The following is a 12,030-nucleotide window of genomic DNA, read 5'->3' as shown; positions in this document are numbered from 1 at the left end:
CTTCTACCCATTTTGGTCTGTCGTTCATGCACCTACTTTGGTAACATAAACTTTTTCTTGCAGCTTTCTTACAAAGTTTTTGGCAAGCTGTGAATATTTTGCTGGTTATATATCTTTTGTCCCCTGCTGATCCCTTCAAAGAATGGAGCTATGCGGAGTCTTCAAATTGTTAATGTTTTCACTCCCTTTTCTGCCAGCAGCTGTACTTTACTAGTTGCATGGTTTGCTGAATTATAATAGGTTTTTTACTTCCAAAGGTGTTCCTGAAAAAATACTTGAGTGTTACAAGGACTCGTGATTAGTGTTGAGCGAACACGGACTGTATTATTCGTGTTCGTACCGAATAATTGGATTTTTTGTACCCGAACACGGACACGGACACTTTACTGTATGTTCGGGTAAAAATCCGTGTTCGGTCGTTTTATTTCCGGGTTTTGCATGCTTTGGCGCTCTTTTCATGGCGGGCTTTCAACAGCCAATCAACAATCGTTTAACTGGTGTGCCTTAAGCCATCCCAGCCATGCCTGCAAATGTCTCAGTAGCTGTGATTGGCCGTCTGAAGCATGTGACCAAGTCTTTATAAGTTCGAGGCAGCCGCAGCGGCGTCATTATGCTGCTTAGATTCAGGGACAGAGCACACATCAACGTGCTGGCTGCTGATTAGGGAAAGATAGGCAGGAAAAAACCATTTGTGTCCGGATAGAATTGAGGGACAGGTCGGAGTGTTTAGGCAGGGCGAGTTGTAGGCATTTTAGGGATAGAGTCTGCTGAATTATATAGGGTCAGTGTCTTCTACAAACTACAATCGATATTGCTGTGTGGGGGGTGGGGTGAATCTGCACTCAATCCTGATCTACGATCTCTTCTCAATCCTGTTAGGGACAGAGTCTGCTGAATTTTAGGGAAACTGTGTTCTACAAACTACAATCGATATTGCTGTGTGGGGGGTGGGGTGAATCTGCACTCAATCCTGATCTACGATCTCTTCTCAATCCTGTTAGGGACAGAGTCTGCTGAATTTTAGGGAAACTGTGTTCTACAAACTACAATCGATATTGCTGTGTGGGGGGTGGGGTGAATCTGCACTCAATCCTGATCTACGATCTCTTCTCAATCCTGTTAGGGACAGAGTCTGCTGAATTTTAGGGAAACTGTGTTCTACAAACTACAATCGATATTGCTGTGTGGTGTGGGATTGGAGATAGGCAGGTGTCAGTGATCCACATCCATTTTTCTGTGTGTGAGCTGCAGTGAACACAATCTTTTTGGGCTGCAGTGAACACAATCTTTTTGGGCTGCAGTGAACACAATCTTTTTGGGCTGCAGTGAACACAATCTTTTTGGGCTGCAGTGAACACAATCTTTTTGGGCTGCAGTGAACACAATCTTTTTGGGCTGCAGTGAACACAATCTTTTTGGGGTGCAGTGAACAAAATCTTTTTGGGGTGCAGTGAACACAATCCTTTTTGGTGTGCAGTGAACACAATCTTTGTGGGGTGCAGTGAACAAAATCCTTTGTGGGGTGCAGTGAACACAATCTTTTTGGGGTGCAGTGAACAAAATCCTTTTTGGGGTGCAGTGAACAACATCCTTTTTGGGGTGCAGTGAACACAATCTTTTTGGGGTGCAGTGAACAAAATCCTTTGTGGGGTGCAGTGAACACAATCTTTTTGGGGTGCAGTGAACACAATCTTTTTGGGGTGGAGTGAACAACATCCTTTTTGGGGTGCAGTGAACAAAATCATTTTTGGGGTGCAGTGAACAAAATCATTTTTGGGGTGCAGTGAACACAATCTTTTTGGGGTGCAGTGAACACAATCTTTGTGGGGTGCAGTGAACACAATCTTTTTGGGGTGGAGTGAACAACATCCTTTTTGGGGTGGAGTGAACAACATCCTTTTTGGGGTGCAGTGAACACAATCTTTTTGGGGTGCAGTGAACACAATCTTTGTGGGGTACAGTGAACAGAATCTTTGTGGGGTGCAGTGAACACAATCTTTGGGGGGTACAGTGAACACAATCTTTGTGAGGTGCAGTGAACACAATCTTTGTGGGGTGCAGTGAACACAATCATTGTGGGGTGCAGTGAACTCAATCTTTGTGGGGTACAGTGAACACAATCTCATACTGAAGGTTTGAGGGTGCTGCCTGTTCCATACTCCCCCTACTCCTCATCTAGCCTTTTAGGGGTACAAACAATAGTAATTGGGGCCTAGTGTGGTTGTGTACGTGTGATATACATACACTTTTTTGGGATCATATTTTCTATTCCGCTATTTAATCAAAAACCTTTGGGGATCAGTTAAATTGGGGGATAGTCTGTGTTGGTACGTGTGAGAGAGATCCACCTTTCCAAGTTGTTGGGGTTCATCTCATACTTCTGAAGGTTTGAGGGTGCTGCCTGTTCCATACTCCCCCTACTCCTAGCCTTTTAGGGGTACAAACAATAGTAATTGGGGCCTAGTGTGGTTGTGTACGTGTGATATACATACACTTTTTTGGGATCATATTTTCTATTCCGCTATTTAATCAAAAACCTTTGGGGATCAGTTAAATTGGGGGATAGTCTGTGTTGGTACGTGTGAGAGAGATCCACCTTTCCAAGTTGTTGGGGTTCATCTCATACTTCTGAAGGTTTGAGGGTGCTGCCTGTTCCATACTCCCCCTACTCCTAGCCTTTTAGGGGTACAAACAATAGTAATTGGGGCCTAGTGTGGTTGTGTACGTGTGATATACATACACTTTTTTGGGATCATATTTTCTATTCCGCTATTTAATCAAAAACCTTTGGGGATCAGTTAAATTGGGGGATAGTCTGTGTTGGTACGTGTGAGAGAGATCCACCTTTCCAAGTTGTTGGGGTTCATCTCATACTTCTGAAGGTTTGAGGGTGCTGCCTGTTCCATACTCCCCCTACTCCTAGCCTTTTAGGGGTACAAACAATAGTAATTGGGGCCTAGTGTGGTTGTGTACGTGTGATATACATACACTTTTTTGGGATCATATTTTCTATTCCGCTATTTAATCAAAAACCTCTGGGGATCAGTTAAATTGGGGGATAGTCTGTGTTGGTACGTGTGAGAGAGATCCACCTTTCCAAGTTGTTGGGGTTCATCTCATACTTCTGAAGGTTTGAGGGTGCTGCCTGTTCCATACTCCCCCTACTCCTAGCCTTTTAGGGGTACAAACAATAGTAATTGGGGCCTAGTGTGGTTGTGTACGTGTGATATACATACACTTTTTTGGGATCATATTTTCTATTCCGCTATTTAATCAAAAACCTTTGGGGATCAGTTAAATTGGGGGATAGTCTGTGTTGGTACGTGTGAGAGAGATCCACCTTTCCAAGTTGTTGGGGTTCATCTCATACTTCTGAAGGTTTGAGGGTGCTGCCTGTTCCATACTCCCCCTACTCCTAGCCTTTTAGGGGTACAAACAATAGTAATTGGGGCCTAGTGTGGTTGTGTACGTGTGATATACATACACTTTTTTGGGATCATATTTTCTATTCCGCTATTTAATCAAAAACCTCTGGGGATCAGTTAAATTGGGGGATAGTCTGTGTTGGTACGTGTGAGAGAGATCCACCTTTCCAAGTTGTTGGGGTTCATCTCATACTTCTGAAGGTTTGAGGGTGCTGCCTGTTCCATACTCCCCCCTACTCCTAGCCTTTTAGGGGTACAAACAATAGTAATTGGGGCCTAGTGTGGTTGTGTACGTGTGATATACATACACTTTTTTGGGATCATATTTTCTATTCCGCTATTTAATCAAAAACCTTTGGGGATCAGTTAAATTGGGGGATAGTCTGTGTTGGTACGTGTGAGAGAGATCCACCTTTCCAAGTTGTTGGGGTTCATCTCATACTTCTGAAGGTTTGAGGGTGCTGCCTGTTCCATACTCCCCCTACTCCTAGCCTTTTAGGGGTACAAACAATAGTAATTGGGGCCTAGTGTGGTTGTGTACGTGTGATATACATACACTTTTTTGGGATCATATTTTCTATTCCGCTATTTAATCAAAAACCTTTGGGGATCAGTTAAATTGGGGGATAGTCTGTGTTGGTACGTGTGAGAGAGATCCACCTTTCCAAGTTGTTGGGGTTCATCTCATACTTCTGAAGGTTTGAGGGTGCTGCCTGTTCCATACTCCCCCTACTCCTAGCCTTTTAGGGGTACAAACAATAGTAATTGGGGCCTAGTGTGGTTGTGTACGTGTGATATACATACACTTTTTTGGGATCATATTTTCTATTCCGCTATTTAATCAAAAACCTCTGGGGATCAGTTAAATTGGGGGATAGTCTGTGTTGGTACGTGTGAGAGAGATCCACCTTTCCAAGTTGTTGGGGTTCATCTCATACTTCTGAAGGTTTGAGGGTGCTGCCTGTTCCATACTCCCCCTACTCCTAGCCTTTTAGGGGTACAAACAATAGTAATTGGGGCCTAGTGTGGTTGTGTACGTGTGATATACATACACTTTTTTGGGATCATATTTTCTATTCCGCTATTTAATCAAAAACCTTTGGGGATCAGTTAAATTGGGGGATAGTCTGTGTTGGTACGTGTGAGAGAGATCCACCTTTCCAAGTTGTTGGGGTTCATCTCATACTTCTGAAGGTTTGAGGGTGCTGCCTGTTCCATACTCCCCCTACTCCTAGCCTTTTAGGGGTACAAACAATAGTAATTGGGGCCTAGTGTGGTTGTGTACGTGTGATATACATACACTTTTTTGGGATCATATTTTCTATTCCGCTATTTAATCAAAAACCTCTGGGGATCAGTTAAATTGGGGGATAGTCTGTGTTGGTACGTGTGAGAGAGATCCACCTTTCCAAGTTGTTGGGGTTCATCTCATACTTCTGAAGGTTTGAGGGTGCTGCCTGTTCCATACTCCCCCTACTCCTCATCTAGCCTTTTAGGGGTACAAACAATAGTAATTGGGGCCTAGTGTGGTTGTGTACGTGTGATATACATACACTTTTTTTGGATCATATTTTCTATTCCGCTATTTAATTTAACTGGGCCTCCATGCGAGACCTGTGTGCCTTGTTGCGCTGTTTTGAGTACTCCACCAACATGGCCAGTGGCAATGACGCCGTTCTCAGCTTAACTATCCCACTTCTATGCCTCCTTGAAAAAACAATTCGGGCGATGATGGAAGAGGATGTGGCACAGGATGAGGAGGAGGAGGAGGATGAAGAGGTAACATTTCCAAGGCTTTCAGGGCAGTCATTCGCAAGGGGCTCCGAGGGTGGGTTCCTGCACACGCAAACGCCAGGGACGCAATTGTCCAGCAGGGGCACAGTTCTGGAGGATGAGGAGGATGAGGAGGAGGAGGAGCTGGAGGAGGAGATGGAACCATGTTCACAGCAGGGTGGCACCCAGGCCAGCTCATGGCCATCACTGGTGCGTGGCTGGGGGGATACAGAGGACACGGACCATACACCTCCCACAGAGGACAGCCTTTCGTTGCCTCTGGGCAGCCTGGCACACATGAGCGATTACATGCTGCAGTGTCTCCACAACGACCGCCGAGTTGCCCACATTCTAACTTGTGCTGATTACTGGGTGGCCACGCTGCTGGATCCCCGTTACAAGGACAAGGTACCGTCCTTAATTCACTCACTGGAGCGCGATCGCAAGATGCGCGAGTACAAGCGCACGCTGGTAGACGCCATGCTGCTGGCATTCCCATCTGACAGCGGGGCCACAGTGGAAGCACAAGGCAGAGGAGGAGGAGGAGGAGGTCGCCAACGCAACCAGGGCACCGCCAGCACCTCAGAAGGCAGGGTTAGCATGGCCGAAATGTGGAAAAGCTTTGTCAGCACGCCACAACAAACAGCAGCACCAGCAGCTCAGATGGAACGTCTTAGCAGGAGGCAGCATTTTACCAACATGGTGGAGCAGTATGTGTGCACACGCCTACATGTAGTGAATGACGGGTCTGCCCCCTTCAACTTCTGGGTCTCCAAATTGGGCACATGGCCTGAGCTTGCCCTTTACGCCTTGGAGGTGCTGGCGTGCCCTGCAGCCAGTGTATTATCTGAACGGGTATTTAGCACGGCTGGGGGCGTTATAACAGACAAGCGCAGCCGCCTGTCCAGAGACAATGTGGACAAGCTCACGTTCATTAAAATGAACCAGGCATGGATCCCACGGGACTTTTCCGTACCTTATGCAGAATAGCAATGGATACCGACCTTACCCACCCATTGTTCCATTTTTGCTCTTTCTCACTCTTTTGGGGTGTACCCTCATTTAAAATTTGTGAAAAGAAGCAGTGTTGGCTACCTCGTCCTCCTCCTCAGGGCCAGATTAATGTAGGGTCTATTGGAGCTGCAGCTCCAGGCCCCTACCTTTTATATAGGCCCCGGGTTGGCCATATTCACTGTTACCGCTCTTCTGTCACTTGTAAACACAGAAGTCTGGCTTCTATGCTCGCTTCCCCAGGCAGCACCCTCAGAACCTCCCCACACAGCGTGAAGGCCGGACAAGGAGGGACAGTTGGCGATGCATGGATGTGTTTATGGGCTTCAGAGACAGCATCCCATGTTGAATTAGGCATGCATGGCTGCACCCTTCCTCCTCTGGGTGCATGGCAAGGCACGGCCCTAAGGCCCTTCAAAATCCTCAGCACCAAGCCCATGATGCTGTTAATCCGGCCCTGGTCCTCCTCCACCGCCGCTTCCACCTACACCGCCCATAGGTGTGCGCAGCCTATTGCATTAAGGTGTGCACCCCAAAGTTGAAATACACATGCATGTGTTTGCCAGCAGGGAGAGTAATGTATCGGGGCCATGTACCTGTAGGCAAGGAGAAATAGAGCAGAGCAGGTCCCAGGGAGATCTTTCCCATCTCCTCACTGGCAATGCTATGTGCCCTAGGTGATTAGGGTGTGCCCAGGCACACCCAGCACACCCTGTGCGCACGCCTATGTCACCGCCACATCCACCACCACCTCAACCTCCCTCCTACTCCATATGGGCCTCGTCCTTCAGAGATGAAGAAGAACATTGTTTTATTTTTCTGTTTTTTTTTGTTGTTTTAAGTTATTTCCCTATCCACATTTGTTTGCAGAGCACTTGCCATGCTCTTAATTACGTTTTGCTGCCATTTGCAGCACTCTAGCCCTTTCCTTTGGTGTTTTAGAGCCATTTTAGTGCCTTAAAGTTCGGGTCCCCATTGACTTCAATGGGGTTCGGTGTCCGGGAAAAGTTCGGTAAAAGTCCGGGACACGGACCCGGACTTTTTTTTAAAGTTCGGCCGAACCCGTCGAACACGGACATCTAGGTGTCCGCTCAACCCTACTCGTGATGAGTTGCTTAATAAAAGAGCAAGGTTGAATCTCGTCTGCATTTTTTTGTATTTTATCCTAAAGCACTTGTAGCCCATAGGTAGGTCCTGTTCATACGTGTATGCAACGTCTTAGCATACAGTAATGCATGTTTGGAACTCTTATCTTTCCTAATGGAACTGCAAACATCTGTCTAACCCATGAGGATATCAGGCACATCAAGACATTAATATTTTACTCAATAAGGCATATAATGATGTGAAACCTTTTTAAGTTGAATTCCAAGAAAACCACTTTTATTAAAGTGGTTCTAAAGTCAGGTTTTCTTTTTACCTTAATCATTTGCCTACTGAGCACACTTTGACCCCCTTCCTGCCCGGGCCAATTTTCACCTTTCAGCCATGTCATACATTAAATGACAATTGCACGGTATTGTAGCACTGTACTCCATAATTTTTTTTTTTCACACAAACAGAGCTTTCTCTTGGTGGCATTTAATCACCACTGGGTTTTTTTTTGCTAAACAAATGAAAAAAGACCAAACATTATGAGAAAAAAAGTTTTTCTTAGTTTCTGTTATAAATTTTGCAAACGGTTAATTTGTCTCCTTCACTGATGGGTGCTGATGAGGCTGCACTGATAATCAGGACACTGATGATCAGTGCCCTGCTTATCAGTGTAGATTTCCCTTTCACACTTGCTGGTTACTGGCTGTCTTCTCCTCACGCTGTGATGTTTACATCGTGATCAGCTGTGATTTGGATCATGTGGTAAAGGGCCTCTGTGATTTACACCCCCCCCCCCTTTCTTTTCTAAATACTTACCTCCTGAGAGTCCTCCTGTCTGCAGCAGTGCTGGTCTCTCTCCCTGCTCCCATTGCTGTCAGTCAAATCCTGTGAGGAGGGAGCAGGGGATGTAACCATGGCACGCTGCATGTGTCTTTGGATGCATATAGCCCTGCTTGGGAATGCACCCACATGGGTGCCCCCATCGCAGCTGGCTTGCTGTGGGGGGCACTCGGAGAATAGGAGTAGTGGACAGTAGTGTGGGGGACCCCAGGAGAGGAGGTAAGGGGGTTACGCTGTGCAATATCTTCGCACACAACAGAATACTTTTTTTTTTATATTTTTATTCTAGGATAAAAAAAAAAAAACATGAGCCTTTAATATCACTTTAATGTACAATCATTTATAAGATGTACTTGACCCTGACAGTCAGCATAAAGACCCCTCTACTGCAGTTATGTCATTTACCCAGTCCTGTACGTATCTCATCCTGTGCTTGAACATTTAAAAGACAAGAAGCTGGCTGAAGAGACTATTTCGGTCATTCTGATATACCTGTCCATGTCGATTTTTTAGTATGTAAGCACTTCAGCGCAACTGATAAGCTCTCAGCTGGAACTGTGCTCTACTTGGGACTGCAAAAGGTTGAAATCATGTCTAATTCCTTTAATTTCATTAAAATAGTACCTTATGAAACTGTCATTAAGGGGCCCTGGTTAAACCACGTCTTGTTATGGAGCGGTAACTGTTCTGCTGTGTTGTCGCCTTGTCGTGTGCACAGCTGGTGGAGACTACAGTCAACCAAGTGAACACACATTTAGGAGACTAGTTCACTGTCGCCACTCTGAGTAAAACGTTCCAGTGCAATGATGTGAAAGCATGTAGACAAGAGGTGACACAGAGAGGATGGGGGAGATTAGCAGCACTGAGCTGGGAGAGAGAAAAAAGGTGAGAAACAAGTATTTTGTGAAATGAATACAAACATGGCAAATATTAAGATGCACAGAGCAAACTAAATGTCATCCAGTTACGGGTTTACATTTTCTTATGGTAAGATGTGGTTCACTAAAAAAATAATCTGTCTACACAAATCCTCTCTTGTTGTGAGCTTTGTGCTCCAGCGCCCTAGACACTTCCTGTATGGCATGTGATATTTGCTTTACTTGCATATCTTTTCAGGAAACTACGTTTTGTATGTTGCCGTGCTTGTCACGCTTTTTTCCTTTTTTACTGGCTGTTTCTCGGCCATGTCTTCTGAAAGCAGTCATTTTATTGTTCAAATGTTTATATTATGAATTCTAAACGAAAGCATATAACAAGCCAGCCACTATTACTGCACATACAGTATCTCACAAAAGTGAGTACACCCCTCACATTTTTTTTTTAAATATTTCATGATATCTTTTCATGTGACAAAACTGAAGAAATTACACTTTGCTACAATGTAAAGTAGTGAGTGTACAGCTTGTATAACGGTGTACATTTGTTGTCCCCTCAGAATGACTCAACACACAGCGATTAATGTCTAAACCGCTGGCAACAAAAGTGAATACACCCCTAAGTGAAAATGTCCAAATTTTGTCCAATTAGCCATTTTCCCTCCCCAGTATCATGTGACTTGTTGGTGTTAGAAGGTCTCAGGTGTGAATGGGGAGCAGGTGTGTTAAATTTGGTGTTATCGCTCTCACTCTTTCATACTGGTTACTGGAAGTTCAACATAGCACCTCATGGCAAAGAACTCTGAGGATCTTAAAAAAAGAATGGTTGCTCTACATAAAGATGACCTAGGCTATAAGAAGATTGCCAAGACCCTGAAACTGAGCTGCAGCACGGTGGCCAAGACCATACAGCGGTTTAACAGGACGGGTTCCACTTAAAACAGGCCTCGCCATGGTCGACCAAAGGAGTTGAGTGCATGTGCTCAGCGTCCTATCCAGTGGGTGTCTTTGGGAAATAGATATATTAGTGCATTGCTGCAGAGGTTGAAGGGGTGGTGGGTCAGCCTGTCAGTGCTCAGACCACACGCCGCACACTGCATTACATTTGTCTGCATGGCTGTCGTCCAAGAAGGAGGCCTCTTCTAAAGATGATGCACAGGAAAGCCCGAAAACAGTTAATGAAGACAAGCAGACTAGGGACATGGATTACTGGAACCATATCCTGTGGTCTGATGAAACCAATATAAACTTATTTGGTTCAGATGGTGTCAAGTGTGTGTGGTGTACAAAGACAAGTGTGTCTTGCCTACAGTCAAGCATGGTGGTGGGAGTGTGATGGTCTGGGGCTGCATGAGTGCTGCTGGCACTGGAGAGCTGCAATTTATTGATTGAACCATGGATGCCAACATGTACTGTGACATACTGAAGCAGAGAATGATTCCCTCCCTTCAGAGACAGGGCAGTATTCCAACATGATAATGACCCCAAATACACCTCCAAGATGACCACTGCCTAGGAGGGAAAAGGTGATGAACTGGCCATGCTTGAATCCAGACCTAAACCCTATTGAGCATCTGCGGGGCATCCTCAAACAGAAGGTGGAGGAGCGCAAGGTCTCTAACATTCACCAGCTCCGTGATGTCATCATGGAGGAGTGGAAGAGGACTCCAGTGGCAATCTGTGAAGCTCTGGTGAACTCCATGCCCAAGAGGGTTAAGGGAGTGCTGGAAAAAAAATGGTGGCCACACAAATTGACACTTTGGGCCCAATTTGGACTTTTTGACTTAGGGGTGTACTCACTTTTGTTTCCAACGTTTTAGACATTAATGGCTGCGTGTTGTGTTATTTTGAGGGGACTGCAAATTTACACTGTTATAAAAGCTGTACACTCACTACTTTACATTGTAGCAAAGTGTCATTTCTTCAGTGTTGTCACATGAAAGATATAATAAAATATTTTAAAAAATGTGAGGGGTGTACTCACCTTTGTGAGATACTGTATAATCAAAGTGGGATAGCAGACTACGGGGTACATAGGCATTAATAGGGCAAAGAGGATATCAGCCCACAGAACCAGAGTACAATATTAACAACATATCAAACAAAGGCTTCCAGACTTAAAGTGCAACAGCTACGTTCAGACTGCAGGGGCATCTGTACTAATCAGAACACAGTTATACTTTATCTATTAGATCAAGATTGAGCGAGCGCTATGTGTTCACAAGTTGCTTGCATTAAAAAGGTGAATAAATACCATCTAGACAACAAGAAAAAAGATAAGTGCAGCCCTGGTTAGTAGCTAATCAATACTGGAAATAATAAAATTCAGTCCTTTATAGTCCGTAGATCACAGTATACGATAATGCTCTGGAGTAATTGAACGGTATTTTTGTGCTTTGATTGTAGCACTATTTCAAACTCTACAGTCTGGCTCCAATTGTGTTTTGACATGAGGTCATTTCCAGTCGCCCGCAAAATGGCGGCTCTTCCGTCTCTGGGCCTCCGGAAAATAGCATTATGACAACTTCCGGTCCTGTATGAAAGAACATCCGGTCTTCCCACTACTTAATTGAAGCAAGTGACTGACGCCAGTCATAGGCAAACCCCTGTTGATAACCTGTTTTAACATGAAACGCGTCCAGGATCAAGCCTACACGCTGGCGTCTGTCTTCCGTATCCCTGCAGTGGAGCGGTGAACCATCTGATGTGAGTTTTGTTTTTATTGTTTACGAACATGTACATGTTTTATCATTCATTTTAATAAATTTACTGCACTATAAAAGCTTCTCTGGCTCCATGTGGTGAGCTTTTTATTTAGTGTATCCATCACTCTGAGGACAAGGATGTCTCTATAGCTTTAAGGGGTACCTCCACTTAGCCACTGGAATTTGATTCAAGGCTTGGCACCTTGGAAAATCTGGTGAGCATATATATATATATATATATATATATGCCTGGTGGAGGATTACTGTGTTTTTTAACCACTTAAGCCCCAGAGGATTTGGCTGCTC

This window comes from Pelophylax lessonae, assembly GCF_965119305.1.
Source record: "Pelophylax lessonae genome assembly, chromosome: 2".
Taxonomy (NCBI): domain Eukaryota; kingdom Metazoa; phylum Chordata; class Amphibia; order Anura; family Ranidae; genus Pelophylax; species Pelophylax lessonae.
The sequence above is the reverse complement of the archived record's forward strand: the minus strand, read 5'-3'. Positions refer to the sequence as shown.